The following is a 19,419-nucleotide window of genomic DNA, read 5'->3' as shown; positions in this document are numbered from 1 at the left end:
TGTTTTTACCGATTTTGCGTCATGTGGTCGAGCGCTGTCAGGCTGAAGATTAACATTGTTGTCTCTTAGCTCGTGTAGTGTTCGGCTCAAACCCATTAGTGTGTAGGAATGTTCGTCTGGTCGGTTGGTCGGTATGAATGTGTGGCTGTTGATGCGATTGTTTGTCCGAACACTCACTACTATTTTTGGAAGGAATGTGCATAGGAACTAAAAACATCGCATGTGGTCGACGGGAGGAGATGTCGTCGTGGTGATCTTGTAGAGCCGGGAAACGCATGGTACCAATCCACCGGCGTTGCCAACGACCTCCATTGATGGAGTGAGTCAATTTACCTGTCAGTGAGGCTTCAACATGAAGTTGGTTACCAATGTATACGATGCGATTTAATACACAGTAACACCATCTGTTGCAACAGATTTATAAGTCCATACCATCTTAGATATTAGTTAATATATCCCACTAAATGGAACTCTCTTTACTATCCCTTTGCTGTATTGAGGTAGGTTGTTTGCAGGTTCTAATTACACATCTAAATACTCTAAACCGAACTCAAAAGATAGTAAAAATAGCATACAGTAATATTCACCAATTCCACTCACATTTTTCTGTTATAGCTGTGGTAGGACTGTTTCGCTTATAAAAAGAAACCAGACAAGATGAATATGTTTATACACTATACTTGATATGATTTCCAGAGCACTGGCAATTAAAACATTTAAACATATTTTTCATTTGTAGCATTACCCTACTCGGCAGTCATTTTCGCATATTGCACTTACCGAAACTACGTCACATTGCTCAGTGTTTTCATATTATTTCACGTAGATAAACGTTTGTTCCTTAGCAATCTACAAAATTAGTGTTACTAAATTATGATATATTAACTATAATTCATACTTTACACGCGTATTGCTAATTTGTTGCTTCTAATTTTCTCTGTTAAAGTAAAATACAATTATGTACACAACTCCAGGAATAATGTAAAAATAAAATTAACAAAAAAACACCATCTAACCACTATTCTCATAAACAAGAACGCGTGGGCATTAGGCAGTGAAATTATAGGCAGGAATACAGGAAATTTGGAAATATTTGTGAACGTCCAAGAGTATGGGTCGGTGGGGATTACTGTATAATAGTAAATATTATGTCACTCAGGTTGTTTTTGCTATCTTGTTGATTTATCTGTGTTGTATTTGCCCGAGACAATTTTATTGAGACCAATTAATAGGGGTCCGTTGGAAAAACCTTTATGAGGGATGATATTTCAATTAACGACCTCATCATTTACATTTTTAACCTTGTAGAAAACCGAATTAACGAAATGTGAGTAATTAAAACAACGACCCGATCGTTCGTGCCAAATCAACGCCTATATCTCACCCCCCTTCCCCGACGGGGTCGGTCCTCTTACGCCGTCGATACGTTTCTAATTAAGGCGAAGCTAATCAGAAAATAAATTCGCAGACTGGTCTCGTCCGTTAAATCATATCCCGGTCGGGTTGGCGAGCGCGGGGAAGGGATGGCCGCGACGGCGGCGAGACGGCGGAGGGGGTGGATATGTCCAGCACTCCGGCAGGGCCGAAATTTAATACGGTCATAAAACGGTCTCTGAACCGGATCGGCACGATACGGTGTTGTCGGAGGCGATCCGTCCGCACGCCAAACGAATTTTCAAAAACTTTCGGCGCTTTTATTATCGTATTAACGGGCGGCTTCTCTTCATGTCCATCGGGAGAGCGAGTCAGTCTAAGGGGTTAGGTGGGTTTCAAAATGTCAAAAAATGTGTTTTTTAACTTTTTTAAATAGTACAATATAGTCTATAGAAGAACTTAAAAGTACAATTAACAACACAGCTATATAATAGTTTGTTTTGTTTACAGTGGACTATTTTTCACACCACCCATGAGGTAGAGTTTCTAGGCGCGTTTTTTATGTAGTGGTTTCCCCCTGGAGGCCTAATCCACCTAATTAACAATTGTATATCTGAGAAACGTATTTTACTTTCATTCGAGAGCATGTTTACCTTTTTACGTTTAGTTCTTGTTTCCTTCGATGGTGTGTTTATTTATCAAGTTATCTTACTATCACTGTACATTTTATTTCTTCTGATACTATCTGTGTACACCATTCTTCATAAAATTAATCACTGAATTCTGTCTAATGCATTTACCATATCTACAAAACAGTTAGAATTCATTCTCTCCTCATACGTTCTAACTATTAGGTTAGAGCATTACTCGTGTTTAATTTTGAACAATTACAATCATATCTGTGTACACAAATCTTTCACTCCCTACAATACCATTTTCTACAATTATATTCAATTAATTATGTGCATACCTTCAGTTGTTTCCACTCTCATCACTCTGTCTCAGGAATTTCTAGCATTGCACAGCATTATCACATATCCTGAAAGTTTCCTTCAGTCCCTTTCCGACTCCAATTCAATCACCAAACTGTTAATTTCTAATTTGCCTAATGTTCACGATTCCACCATTTATCAATTACTTCCTCTGTTTGTCTTGTCTAGTTCCAAAATCCAAAACCGAAGGTGTTTTGGTTGACAATGCATCCTTCCACATATCCAAACAGTTTTTGATGGAATATCCTGATCGCCCAGCAATATATCTTCAATTAATTATTAATAAATATAATGACCAACAACACCTAATCGAATGCTGTTGTAACTTTTACCTTTTTCCATCAATTTTTGTTGTTTTTACACTTTTTTTGTTACTTTGTTGCCAAGAGTGCCACAATGAATTTTGAAATATTCAAGTTTTATCGATCATTATTTATAGTTTATCTTCCTTGGTCTTATTTTATGTCTTTCAAAATTTCATTCTATTTAAGGCAATATCTGGAAGTTCCATTAAACCTCTCCGAAGGTTATCTTTACACTATTTAAATCCTATTCCCTGTAAGAGTGTGTGAAAGGATGTCTTACATTCCTCAAAAAGCTACATGTCCCTAATTCTTTTATGTATACTTTCCAGACAGACAATATTCTCTAAAATAATTGTATTAAATTATGTTTATATCGATAAAATACTTTGTGTACTTACTGCTCTTATACATTTCGTATATTTGGTCTCGAATAGAGCCAATATCAAGATGGTCAAGATTCGTCACCCACTTTGTATGTAGACGGGTTTTCTTGGGTGAATCTAACGTATTATTCTTCATTGTGCAAGCAAAGTTATATATAGCGAAGGGCTAAAATAATGTTTGCCGGTTTATGACTTGTAGTCATTATAACTTATATTTTGAATAATTTAGCGTACATCTGACAACCGGACAGCGACCGGCTGTCAGACGTTTGCTAAATTCTTGAAAACTCAGTGTTGATGCGGCAACATTGCAATGTTTCGACGTCCAAATATCCATCTCGCATTACTAAAGGAACTTTGAAAAGACTATATATAGAAACACATGCATTAAATTTTTCATTTAAATTTTAACATCTCACAATTTGCTACACAACTTCTGGTGATCCCGATAAGGGACTTGGAGTCATGTTTACGTTTCGGATCAGTAAAAGATCTGTGAATAAACACAGACTGTGTATTTCAGTTCAGTGTGCGTAGACCATAATGAAAGACTTACGCATATATAGTAAGAAATTGCATTTTTATTGAACAATACTCTTCCAAATTTAGGTCTACGGTCCCAGCGATTTGTCATTGTTGACGTTGACATTAAACCTCAAAAATGCCATGATAAACAAGCTGTAGGTTCCTAAAAAACCTACTTCCTACAAACACACTTATTATATTTTAATATAATAACGTTCTAACAATGAATAATTTCACAACTTACTGCTAGAAAATATAAGTAACAGCCCTCACAAGAAGTACTATATATACATAGTAGAAGCAGAAGATATTTTATATGGATTTAAGAGATTTTATTGTTGAATATTGTATATTATCTGTATGTATTTGTCAATTTAAAATTAAATTAAGCTACAGTTTAAAGTAATATTTATACACTATACAAAGTTCGTGTGGTTTGGTAATTAATCAAAGGAATAACGTGATGATATAAGTATATATTGAAATAAACATTTTTTTTCGGGCAAGTTGCATGAGAAAATAAAAATTTCAAGACTAAACAACAATGGTCTCAAAAACATTATACATTAGATCGTGTACTGTTATAATGTCAACAACCGAAAAAGGTAAACAGTGTGGTATGATGTGACAACAAACATATTATTTTTAAATACTATTTAATTAATTAAGATTTAATTTAGATTCAATCAACTAAAAAGAAAAAAAATAGTACGACCGCCACGAGTGATTAAATTGCATTCAGAGAAATTTCCCCCATCTTGCGCAGAAAAGAATACTGTCGAGAGCAGATAATAGTTACCGATTTTATCTACATTACGTTCCATTTGGAAAATGAATAAATATCATACCATACTATATGTATTAAAGGGAAAGTCTTCTTGCTGCTGAACAACTACAATGGACCTTTCCGCGGGGCATACCGAAGAGAACGCTCGATGGAGCCGGTATTTGTACATGTATGTGTGTATATAAATAACTGTTAGTTAATGGTTTGGTAAACAGAACGTCTAAAACGCGTATGGTGGTAGCGATAGTGAAACTGTACCATATAAAATGCCGGTTTGATGCCCCTATATATTTTTTAAATACACAATAATACCTAAGAGACTTCTAACGTTTATAGTTGGATTTTATAGGAATAATAATCATTCTAAAAAGCTTTTAACAGTTTTACGACTTTGAAACTGTAACAGAAGATGTATTAAAGCTTGTCATGCAATGTATCAACGGAGAACATTGTAAAATTTTAACTACAACTAATCGTATATATACGTATAAGAAAAATGTAAGGAATTTTTAGATAATATACAGAAATGAAACCTGATATTTCTCAATACAATAATACTTTGTGGCCGGCTTGGTTGGTGCCGTTGTAAAGGCGACAGGACGGTCCACCTACTGTTGCGATAGTCGCGGGTTCGGATCCTGCTAAGGCACGATCGTAATTTACAAACATAAATTATGTTCCGACAAGGAAAATGATCTCAGTCACGCCGGTAACCAGGCTGGGTACGACCGGATATCTTCTGGCATGATTTTGCCAGTCTGTCTACGTTAAACTGTAAGTCCAGATAAACAGTTGGTAAAAGGAGACTTTAAAATATACAAAAAAAATGCTTTCTTAAGTTTTTCTATTAATTATTTATTTTTATAATATTGTGTTGGTATAGAATAAAATACCACGGTTTCAACTCACTAGGCATGATGTCTGTTATGAAGTCACAAAAATATTGATTTATAATAATATATAATAGACATATTCTAAAAAATGATTTATTTTTAAATTACGTGTTTTTTTTAATTAAGTGTAATTATATCTATATATATTATTACAGTGAAGTCCTATGAAAAAAATCAAAATTATATTGATGGCAAACCTTTTGACAAATACTATGATAATAAATTGAAAATGCAGATGCAAATCTATTTGACAGGGCTACCAAAATGTTAATTTTACATAGTTGATAGTAACTACAATATAAAATATTTTAAAATTATATACACTTAATGATGGATGTTTGATTTTCTTTAACTTTTTTACACTCTGTGGGACGAAGAAGTGTATGCAGTATTACATTGTAATATTTCGGAAAATAAAATACACAAATTGAAATTTCAAATTCATTTTAATAATAGTTTTACAAACTTATAACCAAATGCTACTCCAATATTTCATCAAGTATTGTTCAAAATCTCTGTTTAGATGTGCTTTAACATATTAAATTCTCCTATGAACAGTTAAATTAAATCTCTTACTTTACTTCTTTGACTTCAGTGATAACATTTGTGTTCATACATGCCCTATACGTAAGTATTCGAAATATTTAAAACTCCTAATACCACGCTGTACAAAACATTATTCAGCTGGCTTGGTGGCGCAGTGGTAAAGGCGATAGGACGGTCCTCCTACTGTTGCAATAGCCGCGGGTTCGAATCCTGCTGGGGCATGGCCGTAAATTTATGTTTGTGATTGTTTAAAATTTGTGATTGTCCTAGGCAAGAGTGTAAAATCTGACAAGGAAAATGATCCAGTCCAGATAAAGCTCAGTTGGTGAAAAGAAGACTTTAAAATATATTTAAAAAAAGACATATTAAATTGTCCTATGAACAGTTAAACTAAATTTCCGCTTATTTTGTTTTACTTTACTTTCCTTGACTTCAGTGACAACATTTGAGTTCATATTCCTGTTTGCCATAACACCCAAATACCGCGCTAATAGAAACCATTATTCAATCAAATACGTATCAAATATGTAGTTACCCTTAACTGTTTACTCTAGAAATAGAAATAACTTTTATTCCGGGTAAAATAAACACCTGTAGTTATTCGTTCACCGTACCCAAATGATCAAAAAAGATCCTTGGTCTGGAAAATATATTTGGATCTGTTGAGAAAAACATCATTTTATAACGTTTTCTATATTGAGAAAGGATGCTACTTTGACACTTTCAAAATAATTTCTGGATTTTTTAATAGTTTTATTTGCATTTGTAGAATACCAGGCTTTTGATGTTTTTGTGCCTAACTTCATTGGTTGTTTATTAACTGTATACTATATACTGAGTCCATAGCATCCTGACGTTTTGGCGTTTTGAATTTAAATCTTAAAATAGAAAAAAAAACGTTTGAGTCAAGTTCAATAAGTTTTTTTAACTGTTTTAAGACATATTGAATATACATTTTGTTATACAATACCAATTTGTCGAACTGAGAATTAAGAGTATCACATCACAGTAATATGTAATAAACATGGACAGTAATACTTCCATAATAAATTGAACCATATGTTGATGAAATACACAGAAGATTTATCAATAAATTATCGAGAAACAATGCACGATAATTCACTCCACTCATATTCTTAATAAATTCACCTTCATTCAACAAAGGCGATTGAAAAAATGAAACCGGAACTATAAATAGACACCCGATTCATAAATCAGTTATGCCTACCCATTATCACCCATACAACATGGATCTTTTTCGGGATATTTTCGGTTATTTTGCTCCAAGACATCCTATTTATGTTTCCTCATTTATACAGAAGCCCGACGACAGATGATGACGATATTTTTTTTTTTTTAAAATATGAAACCACAGGGGATATCACGAAAAAATTCGACATATAATAAATAGCTGATGCTTTACTCTAAACTGAGTTAATAAATTGCCTGTTTTTATATTGTTTAGCATCGTTTTTGAATTTTTGATATAGCAAGAATGTGTTTTCTCTTACGTCCATATTTTGAAATTATTACAAATGTGTACGCACATATAACTACTGCTCGATCAGTTGAAACTTATTTTATCGGCTTAATAAATACCTTGTATAATTAAAATTAATACCATATATTGTTCCTCATTGAATTATTCATAAATTCACCATTTCTGCAGGCTATTTTTTCAATATTTAATATTTAACGTCGACGTTTTTAAAAACTTAACGTTATATAAGGTAAGCTTTATATAATATAAATTGATGTAAACAAGAGCTGGGCAAAATACATACTTTGTCTTTAAACAAAATACAAATTCTAGAATACAGTCAGGTGTTAAGTTATATAAATAAAATAGATCTAGTCCAACCCAGCCTGTTATTCAGTAAAACATGAATTTTCTTTCATGAATATCTTTCTGGTAAATAATGCTTTTCGTAACTAGGATTATTGTCAATTATTCGAATATTTGATTATTTCAACCATAATATAGCTTTAATTATTAGGCGATCTTGATTTGAGATTTCATGTTTTGCTTTGATCACTGCATATTGAATAACAAGTCGGTTTACTTTAATTTTTAATAACAAGTAAAGAGAAATTCGCAATTAAACGCCACTCCTGTTGATTTTAAATAGTATAACAAGTCCTAAGCTGCAATAATATTTTAATGCTATAATATATTTTGTGATATCCAACCCATTACATGCATAAAGGATAACAAAAAACTATTCTCTATCAGTAACAAGGAACAAGATGGGCAAAAATGAATTCATGATGCAGTCAAGATTGTCTCGATGTTTTGTTCACCACTTTCCATTCATTTTTAATACAGATAAAGAGAAATTCGCAGTTAAATGCTACTTCCACTCCTTTTAAATGATTTAGCAAGTCTTAAACTGATATAATGTTTTGTTGTTTTGTTATCCAAGAAGAATAACGAAAAACTATTCTCCACCAGTTAAAACACGGAACAAGATGGGAAAAATGAATTCACGATTCAGTCAATATTGTCTCGATGTTTTTTTTTCACCCCTTTTCACCTTGAGCCACCTTTCGACGGAAGAGAGGGGAACAGAGCACTGTTATGAATACCTCGCGTCCTATTTAACAGATGCTCCCTTATATTTGAATGTTGTCGGGGGTACGCTCGACTCGACAGGATGTTGGTTTAATATATATATTTTTTGCGTCCTGTGAATCGTAGAGTTGGGGTTGATATTAGCTCGGTCCGTTTCACCGTGTTCTCTTTGATTAGGCAGATTCGGTGCGTTATCCATTCGGTGGAGGATGTGATAAATTATTTTGGTTAATTAACTTCAAAATAGTGTTATTTCGAATCGTATTTTGAACATTGAAAGTTACTTTTATATAACTTTATGCTGTCTGATGCGTCGGGACATATAACCGAATCAGTTTTTAACATTCAATTTGCGTTGATACTGGTCGTCACATTTTTCAAAACATCAGTGTTAATAATTAGAGGTTATAAACCGGCAAAAGTTGTAAGCCAAAACTCAAATTTTATGCGGTAACATTGTGACGTGCTGATATCATACATTTTGATAACCTTCATTGGCTGTATTATTGTATGTATAAATATATTTTTTTGTGTTGATCTTTGCTTTCATTCTAACAACTCCGTGATTCCATACCTATTAATTCCTTCATTCGAAAAGATCTGTGACAAGTATTGTTTTTCAACACAGGTAGTGTCATTTAAGATCTGTATTTACATAATTTATTTAAGCAACAGTTGTTTGATTCTATTTAAAATTGTTTGGACATAGAATGCGATAATCTGGTTTGTTAGATAAATAGTGATTACAGTGTGGAAGATAATGAGAATTTGTGAACAACTCACTATATGAAAAATAAAATGAAACATTCACGAACATTTGCAGCTGCATTAAATATCTAGAGCTACGAACATAATTCAGAATCTGGGAGTAGAATGTTCTTTCAAAGCCTTAAGAGAGTCATTTTTACATTGAATTGTGACCGATGATAAAAGCAGTTCTGTTTTACAAACTCAGTTTTTCATTAAAAGAAGCACATATTTACAAAATGAAAGGAACTTGGATTTAACCAATACAAAGAATTTTTAATAAAGTTATTTATCGCTATATCTTCGAGAATTCATCCATCATAAGTCTAATAATGTTAAATGTGTGTAATGATGGTGAACATTGACGCCATTGATCTCTCAACGTTGACAGGAACAAACGCTAATCACTTGGGCCAGGCCTGGACTATAAGGTGGATGGATAAAAACCGTCTGGACTACAAGAAATGCATAAGATATAATTTGGCCTCAGTGGTATGTTATTATATGAGTTGAAACATATTGTTAGGCACTGTCATATTTATCAAACATCATTCACTCACATATCAACTCACTAAAAAATTTCAGTTAGTAGCTTATAAATTCTATATTGATAATTAATTGATATTTATATGTAATTTTATGATCTAAGTTTGTTCAAAATGTTCACAAATAATTAATAATTAATATAAAAATTTTGTATTAATTTACACAATCGTTTAATATTAAATACTAAGTTAAATTATTATAATATAAATTGCGTCCTATCTCTTTTGCTCTTTTGTATTTTTACCGAGTGGTTAGATTTTACCGAACATATGGGCTTTCGGCAATAATAATTATAAGGGCATCTCTTAAGCTTTGTCCTTTTGAGTGGTTTTACACATAGTTGATGATTAGTTTACGCTTGAATAGTTAGCCGATACCTGTTTGTGATCTTTAGGGCCTACCTGAAGTCCTTTACCCCAAAGATTCGAGGAATTTCTAGTTGATTTCAGTATATTTTGTTGATAAATGTAATTCATTTCGATAATTTAGTTCATTCGTGGTAACATTTCTTTGGTTTTTATATATACAAGCATGCGTATTAAAATTAATGTAGATCAATTGTTACTTTGCGTAATTCTGAAGGAATAAAATTGTTTGCAAGTTTATATCTATATTAACTTATTTTTGTAAAATAATATATCGTTACTAGTCGTTGTCGAATAATCTATATTTTGTTTTTACCATAACTTAAAAATTAGTTATATATCTAAGAGAAGCCGTTGGTCCTTAGTCTTCATACTAACAATCTTTACATATTGATTAACATTACTGTTTTATCTGTTAAATACATTTCACTGTAGTACAGGATCAAATGATTTTATTATTTTGAGTATGTTCCTGCTCGAATACTATCCAAGAGTTCCAATATTTCATTATTAACAATGAAATGGAGTTTTTCAGTATCTGAAGGTCTCGGTGCAAGTAATCAGTCCTGTTCTGAAAAAACTAGTATTATCTTTACCTTGCTTTTTGCGAAACATCTCCATAAGGATTATGTATTTCCATTCTGATTCCATAGCTTCACATTAGTTTTAAAATTTGCTTATCCAACAGCAAGTTATTATATACAAATAACAGATATTTGATTCCAATCAATCAAAACATTTGTTTATATTTAAAATGTGGTTATTTTCTTTTTAATGTGTCTTTATATATTATTTCATATATCATTAAAAATTCTTTTATAAGTCCGTTATTATAATTGTTTTCAATCATATTAATACTTTAAAAAACTTTTAAAAATCTATTAATGTTATTTTTGTTTGTGTAGTAGTTAAATTCATTCTGTGTTGGTTTTAGTAACATTACCACTCATAATCCTCAAGTTCTACACTTAACAGTTTCTTTTAAATCGAATAGAATTATATCTCGCAGCCATCTGCTTGTTGTAAACATATGTTTTAATTAATTTACTTGTCATAGTGACTGGCAATTTGATGTAAACGTTCCCACCAGATGCAGGGTTTTTCACAAAAAGGGAGAATAATGCTCACGGACCCCAAACAACTATCCAATTGAAGGTCATAAACATTATAATGTTTACTAAGTTATTCAAAATAATGCTGGTTAGACTGGTTTTTTAGTTAAAATAGAAACGGTGCAAATAAATTGAGTGTTGTGTATAATTTTTTTTTAATCAAAAATAAGGATTCTATCCAAAAAACCTGTTAATAATTGTTTACATTTTGGTTAATAGAGATATTAAAATGGAACATTTAAGATATAATTTCATATTTAATTCATTTTTATACGCCTTTAAGGTTTCTGTTCATTTATTTGTTTACGAAATATTGTGGGATCTATTCTCAGTATTTTTTTTTCATAGATTTTCAATTGGATTTAAATCTTATTTCTATGGTCGTCATATCAAATTGGTGCAAGAAACTCTTTTTTAATTTAGTTGCATATTTGAGTCAATAAATACTAATAAATTTTCTTGTTTTAGTTCTAACACATGCATATTTATATTGAATTTCATTGAGTTCCTTTCTCAAGTATTCTCGAGAATTCTTTTCTCTTATGTGCTTTCTATTGGATAATAATTTGTTTAATGAGAACATTAATCATACTTGAAACATCTGTTATCGTTTTATTCAAACATATTATATTACCATCGATTAAGAGGATTTTCAATGTAATGTTCAATGTTTGAATAGTCATTTTGAATCACTTGACAGTGTCTTTTTAAATGTATTAATGGATTAAACATAGAATACAAAACTTATAATACCAAACCAATAACTGGTATGAACTGATTGAAAACTGATCAAAAGGATGTGAAATAATTATATTGGATTCAATAAAAATTGTGTTTTAATATATACAATGCAATTGAAATGTTTAATTTATTTTAATGAAGATGTACGTTACACATAGGTAAAAAAAAATGGCGAATCAACATGTAATATATACATATATCGATTATTTGTACTATTATCGTTAATTAATCAAAAAAATTTATAAAAAAGTGACTCCCACCGTGACAATGTTTGCACATTGCCGTGACCAGGATTCGAACCTGGGTTACTACGGCCACAACGTAGGGTCCTAACCACTAGACGATCACGGCTATCGGGAGATATGAGGTTGGTTTGTAATAGACCAACAAATGCTGTAGTATTTTTTTAAATATTCATTAATTTTGTATTTATATATAAAAATGTAAATTCGTTTGAAGTAATTCTTAAACGGAAGCGCCAGTTGTACAAAGTTAAAACAAATTCTAATTATTACTCGGTTTTGAAGCGTTACGCTGTAAATTTCATTAAGAAAATTACTGGCATTGATCTGAAATGCCGGGTTTTCTTGGATTAATTAAGTTCTCGTACAATCTGACGCCAGGGAAAGATAGAGATAGGGATACAATAATATCGGAAATAAATTGATCGAAAAGCCCGAAGAACAATGAAATTTCATTTTATAAAACCCGGTTAAAGCGATGGAAAATTGCGTTTTCGGTTTAGCTCCGATGATATTAATGCCAGCGAGAGGATTTCCAGAGGACGGAATTAAGATGGGATATCGAGAGAGACGGAGGCGGGCCTTCCTTTTTTCTGTCGTCGGGGGTAGTGATGGGACCGAAGTTAACAGCTCGTAAATATTGTTCGGTAGGCGTGGAAATCTTATTAATATTTTTATAATTTCGAATAGTCGGTATCGATTAATGTTAGGAAAAGTCCGATTTAATTTTCCTGATAATTTGTCCGTGGATATTGGATTTAAATGAATTTAAGATGCTCAGAGAGGGACTGTGCGAAATTCGACGACTTTCATTGATTCAAGTACATATATTAATATGTTGGTTGTCATTTATATTTTGGGATTATGTTAAATTCGACCAATTTTGTTGTTTCAAATACATATATTATGATGAAGGTTGTCTTATATATTCCGGGATTGTACAAAATTCGACGGTTTTCATTGATTCCAATACATTAATTTGTATGTTGGTTTGTCTTTTATGTTTCGGAATTCTTCTAAATTATGTATTCTTCTATGTATTATGATATTTGTTTTTTATATTTCGGGATTGTGTTAAATTCGACAAATTTAGTTGATCCAGGTACACATATTATTATGAGGGTTGTCTTGTATACTTCGGGATTGTGCTAAATTCAACAAATTTCATTGATTCTAGTCCATGTATTATTATGAGGGTTATCTTTTATATTTTGGGATTGTGCTAAATTCGACTACTTTTATTGACTTAAATACATATTTTAATATTTTGATTGGCTTTTATGTTTCGGTATTGAGCTAAATTTGAGGATTTTCTTTGATTTAAGTATACATATTATTATGAGGGTTGTCTTTTATATTTCGTGATTGTACTAAAACAAATTTCATTGATTGCTTGCATTATTATGAGGGTTATCTTTTATATTTCGGGATTGTGCTACATTCAACGACTTTTATTGACTTAAATACATATTTTAATATTTTGATTGTCTTTTATGTTTCGGTATTGAGCTAAATTTGAGGAATTTCATTGATTTAAGTATACATATTATTATGAGGGTTGTCTTTTATATTTCGTGATTGTACTAAATTCAACAAATTTCATTGATTGCATGCATTATTATGAGAGTTATCTTTTATATTTCGGAATTGCGCTTAATTTGACAGCTTTCATTGATTCAAATACATATATTAATAGGTTCATTATCTTTTATGTTTCGGGATTGTGCCAAATTTGACGAATTTTGTTGATTAAAATATACATTTATTATGAGGTTGTCTTTTATACTTCGGGATGGTGCTAAATTCATCAAATTTGTATTGTTATGAGGGTTGTCTTTTATATATATATATATATATATATATATATATATATTAATATGAAGATTGTCTTATATATATCGGGCTACCCATGGTTTTATTGTAATCTTGATATTTTTGCGGAAGTACATAATCAGAAACTGGGAAAAAAAGTTTAAAAGATTAGTTTATTTTTTCAAAAATTCCTTTTTTTAGGCACGGAAAGGTTACAAAATATCCTGACTGGTGGACAAGTTTTATTTTGTATTCCATAGATACGTTTTTATCGTTTGTATTCGATCTTTTGTATTCTATAGTCAATGCAGTATAACAAATGGATGCTAGTTTAGAGGTCTATAAATTGCGAAATAGTTAAAAATAATGTTAGGCATTACGGATTTTTTTACTGACAGAGAAGGGGTCTTCTGGTTTAGATACGTAAATTTTAGGAGCTTTCACGGTAGAATAAAAAATAAAATAAAAATATTTTGAGTGTTTATTTTCTTTCAAGGTATTTATTAGACATGGTGAATAAGTATATCCTATTGGACATCTTTCTAATGTTTGTAGTGCCCTGTCTATATTGTATTTTATGTATTTTCTAATATTTTTAGTTTTTTAAAAGTTTCGAACAATTCTAATAGTGGTAGCTTGATTCGAACATTGATCCTTCTACTACAGAATTAAAATGTTCTCAAGTTCTTTGAAGTATGCGAATTAATTTGGTTTCTTTAGAAAAAACAGAACCGATTTTTTGCCTCGGAATAAATGTTAAAAATATGAAAAATATATTAAAAAAATAAGTCCAAAATATGAACTTACTAATCTTGACCCACCTCCTTTATATACAATAAATATCTAAAGATTTGCAGCAGTGCTAAATAGTTCTATGCGATAATACCGCCCTTATGGAGAAAGAAGTCAACAATAATCCTCTTTTTACCAACTAGGGTTTATCTGAACTGGACCTATTGTTTAACGTGACCTCCGAACCTCGGTTCTCAGCATTAAGTCTACCGACTGGTGAATGACCAACTTGTAAATTACCGCAGAAGACATCCTATCTTACTCAGCCTGGTCACTGATATGACTGGGATCACTTTTGTTATCGTATTTAGTAATTTTGCTTTAAGAACAATCAAAAACATAAATTTACGATTATGCCTCAGTAGTATTCGAACTCGCGACTATTGCAACAGTAGGAGTACCAATTTGATAAAACTGTTCTTAGGCAAGAAGCTCTTTTTTACTTTTGCTGCCTATTGAATGCATATTTGAATCAATACTTATTAATACATATCCTTTTTTTAGTTGTAGAATTGTATAAATGTTCTTCTGCAAATTTATATTGAATTTCATGGATTGGTTGTCAAGGTTTTCAATTTATGTACTTTCTGTTGAATCATAATTAGTTTAATGAGATATTTGATCATATTTGAAACATCTGTTATGGTTTCATTCAAACATTGCAGATTATAGATTTACACATGTGCTGACATGTACCGGCCTAACACATAGATGGCGCTAGTTTTATTGCATTCACCGCTTGTTCAATTGGTACTAACCTGCAAAAGAAAGCTGTTAAAATTTAATGATATTCTACTCATAAGTTTGTGAGATATTGTTCTAAGAGTGACACTACTTTTGTTATTTTCAAAACAATCGATTAAAAACAATTTCGTCTTTTAATTTTACACTGCTTCTTGATGGAAAAAATACCGCACAAGCCAAGCAATGACTTGAAAAGTGTTTATCGTTATCTCCGTTCCATCAGAAACACCAGTAAAACGTTGGTTTGCTGACTTCAAACGTGGTCGTAGAGACACCGATGATGCAGAACGCAGTCCATATTGCATTGATTCAAATATACATATTATGAGATTGTCTTTGATACTTCGGGATGGTGTTAAATTCATCAAATTTAATTAATTCAAATTGTATTGTTATGAGGGTTGTCTTTTGTTGTCTCATTTGACTATGAGAGATCTCTGTTCAAAGTGGATGCTCACTGTTGACCAAAAACAAGAACGTGTTGTTGATTCTGAGCAGAGCTTGGCAATGTTTGAACGTAAGAAACCGGAATTTTTGCGTCGATATGTGACAATGGATGAAACATGGATCCATCACTTCACTCCGAAATCAAAACGATTGTCATCTGAGTGGACAGCAACTGGTGACAGGCCTATTTTGAGGCAAAATATAAATCATCCTACAAAAACGGTATTTAAATGTTAAAGCTGCACTGGAATGATTGAGTGGCTTTTGATGGAGATTACGCTGATGAATAAAGGCAATTTCGACCAAAAAAAAACGCGTTTTCTTTGTTACGCCCGGGACTTTTCAGCCCATGTGTTAATTGGCGGAAAAGCTTTACCTTTCCTTTATATACAATAAATATACAAAGAACTATCGGCAATGCCAAATAGTACTTAGGCACGTTTCTTGTATATTTGCGCATTGTCCTATCGAAACATGCATTATTTTATCACGTACCGTTATTCCAAACACTACAAGAGAAAGCTTTCAGTCAGCGGCATCAGTTATTTTGGACCGCCGCGCTCCGTTCTTCTGCTCGTCGGTTGGGCGGCCGTCGCTTCCCCCTCCCGCATATCAAAGGCTTCGCGGCGCGTCAAGATGCAGAAGAAAAATATTTATGTTTATTTAATGTTGTACGTACCATAAACCTCGTCTATCGACGGCTCATCACTGCCGGGAGATTAAAGTAAAAAAATACAGCACCAACGCCGCTGTTTATGGAAAGGGTGCTAAAATATAAGAACCATATTCGTCGTCGGGCTTTTAAGAGTGTTCAATAAAAATCGTAGATATTCCTCGATGCGTTTTGTTTTCGTAAGATTTGCCTTAAAATTGGTCAGTAAGATATATTGTATTCTGAAGGCAGATATTGTTCTTCTTTTAATGGGTATTTGTAGATCTCACATTTTTCGAATAGTGTTGGTGATTACTTCAACAAGAAGAAAATGTCGTATTTGTCGTTGCTTTTAAAAAGTGTCTCAAAAAAGCTGTATTGCTTGTTTCGTTTTGTCTTCGTAGAATTTGGTGGATTTTACAGAAGCGAACTTTTATTTTTTCAATTAGTGGTTACAGATCTCCAATTTTTGTAATTTGCAAACAAAGAAAGATCCTAATCGATGCTCTTTTTTTATAGAATGTTGTCTCGAAGGACGCTACAAAATTATAGCATAGTTGGGTGTATTGGGTTAGAAAAATGAGAGAATATAAAATGTTTCATATAGGATTTTAACATAATCTTAATCTTACACTGTGCAGCTTTACACATAACACTTAAAGTTAATTGATCTGTTCATAAATCATGATAGTAATACTTATACCCATCAGGGCCAACCAAATAGAATTTCCTTTCATTCAAAAAATGTAACATGGTGCCAGTTTTACTTCCATGACATATATTCTTCGGCGAAATATAAGCGTTTTTTCCTTATGTTTTTCATTTAAATGTGAATTATTTCTTTCTTCTTAAATGTCTGGCATTTTGACGTTGAACATTTCTTACATCAGATTTATTTAAGTCAGATACAGAAGCGATTTCGTTCGTTGCTAACATAGAATTTGAGAATACATTATTTATGAAATATCTCATCTCATATTGGGCTCCGCTTATTATATACTGCTTCATTTACTTACTCCTCTTTTATATATAAATTATTTTTTTATAAATAAATATACACAAATTTGATAATAACTAACACCGAACATTTTTTGAAATAACACATATTTTAAAAATTATTGAATAAAATGAAATAATATAAATATAATTACTACATGTCTAGCTTTTCTATTTTTATAAAAACACCATATATAACATTTAACATTGGACATGAACTCCAGGAACCATATGCCAATATGCCATATGAAATCCAGCCAATATAGTTAAAACCAAACGAAAAAGCAACCCCTATATATGAAAGCAATGAAATTTTTCTTAATATTCTTGATCCAGAAATCCCTTCTCTGAATTTCACATTCTTCGACTTTCACTGTTACCAAATTCCAGCTACATCTCTCATTCTAGCTAGTTAAATAATTGCTAAAATATATCAGTTTAAAATAAATGTCTAATTATTACCAGTTGCTACAATTTTTGCTACTCTTCTTATTGAACAAACCTCATTAATGAATTGACTACCTCTAACACAACATGTTCTTCTCTGTTCTTGTTATTGTTAAATATTGGTATATGTTGATACCTATTCAATGTCAATGAAGTTGATGTAGAAATGTGGCAGCTACTATTCCCACTATAAACAAAATTCCTGCTGTTTGGATTTTATAATTTTTAAAAAGTTAACCTTACTTTCTACACTACACGCTTGTTCTTCCATATTTTAAAACCAATGTTTGTTAAACCACGAAGAATAACAACAATTTAATTATTATTCCTATAGAATTATTAGTGTAACACAAAATGTAAATATTCTATATAATATGAATAAATTCGAAAAGAATGTACTGCCATTAGAAAGGGAAGACAATATAGTTTCTAAGGTCTTTTCTATGGTTTTCTATGCAGGATAGTGCACATGCGCCAAATTCGTTACATCCGAGATATTTGTTAAGTAATGTATCCTTAGAATTTTAAGCAACTCGCAAAATTGCTCGTCTATCTCTATCATTTAAGACACTTGGCCGGCCTACTGGATTTTTCTAATATAATTTTCCAGATCTTTTAAATAATCCATTAATAAATGTCTAGATCTATTTATTATACTTGCAATGTGTGACACATTAATTTTTTGACTTCTTTATTTTATTGATAATATTAATTTCATCTGTACATTCTATCTGTAATAATATTATCTATGCCTGTAGATTTTTTCCGCGACGTATGATAAAAAAATAAACTGTTATTTTAAACAACACATTCAAAAATAATATGTATTAATAATTAGCACGCTGAATTGTGCTATAGTTTTATCGCGTTGTTCTTGCGATCTTAAGAGTTGTAATCAAAATGTGTAGAGTGTTAATGTTTTGTCGCGTAACTCTGAAAACATCCTTAACAAATTTCGAAAGATTTTTTTTCCAATTTTAGTTACAATAAACAAAGATTGTAATTATTGTTATCAAAATTGTCGACAACTATTGTATAAAAAAGCCACAAACTTGTATAAAATGGAGAGAATATCTCCTCAGTCGGAATTTATCGTCTTAACCCAATAGTCCTGAAAAATTGCCTCGGAAAAAATCGAGGAGTATGAAATAGGTCGCCGATAATGGACAGCGAAAAGGGTGTAGAGAAATTCCGACGTTATGGGGGAAACAAGGAAGTCCGGGGTGAGAAGCATAAACGTTGCCGGAGAGTTATAGTGATTGGATCAGGCCCAAAAACTGCTAATATAAATGCGATCGAGGACAGTTATCTAAATTGAATTTTCGTCATTGAACAGCTGGAACTTTATGTGGCTCCCTCTTTGTTTTTTTTTGCCGGTGTATAACACAACACTTCAATT

At 31.7% G+C, this 19,419-nt stretch overlaps 1 protein-coding gene and 1 non-coding gene across 3 annotated transcripts in view; one reads left to right on the top strand and one right to left on the bottom strand.

Annotated features, from left to right (window-relative positions):
• Positions 1-19,419, top strand: part of LOC143199054 (tyrosine-protein kinase-like otk) — a 142,036-nt gene that overhangs the window by 26,476 nt on the left and 96,141 nt on the right. The gene's annotated exons all lie outside the window — the stretch shown is intronic.
• TRNAH-GUG (transfer RNA histidin (anticodon GUG)) lies at positions 12,168-12,239 on the bottom strand. The gene has a single exon. It is a non-coding gene; the product is annotated as a tRNA-His (tRNA).

Source organism: Rhynchophorus ferrugineus, unplaced genomic scaffold, assembly GCF_030347505.1.
Source record: "Rhynchophorus ferrugineus isolate W39M unplaced genomic scaffold, kcgeb_rfMv2 rfM6, whole genome shotgun sequence".
NCBI classification, from domain to species: Eukaryota; Metazoa; Arthropoda; class Insecta; order Coleoptera; family Curculionidae; genus Rhynchophorus; species Rhynchophorus ferrugineus.
The sequence above is the reverse complement of the archived record's forward strand: the minus strand, read 5'-3'. Positions and strand labels throughout refer to the sequence as shown.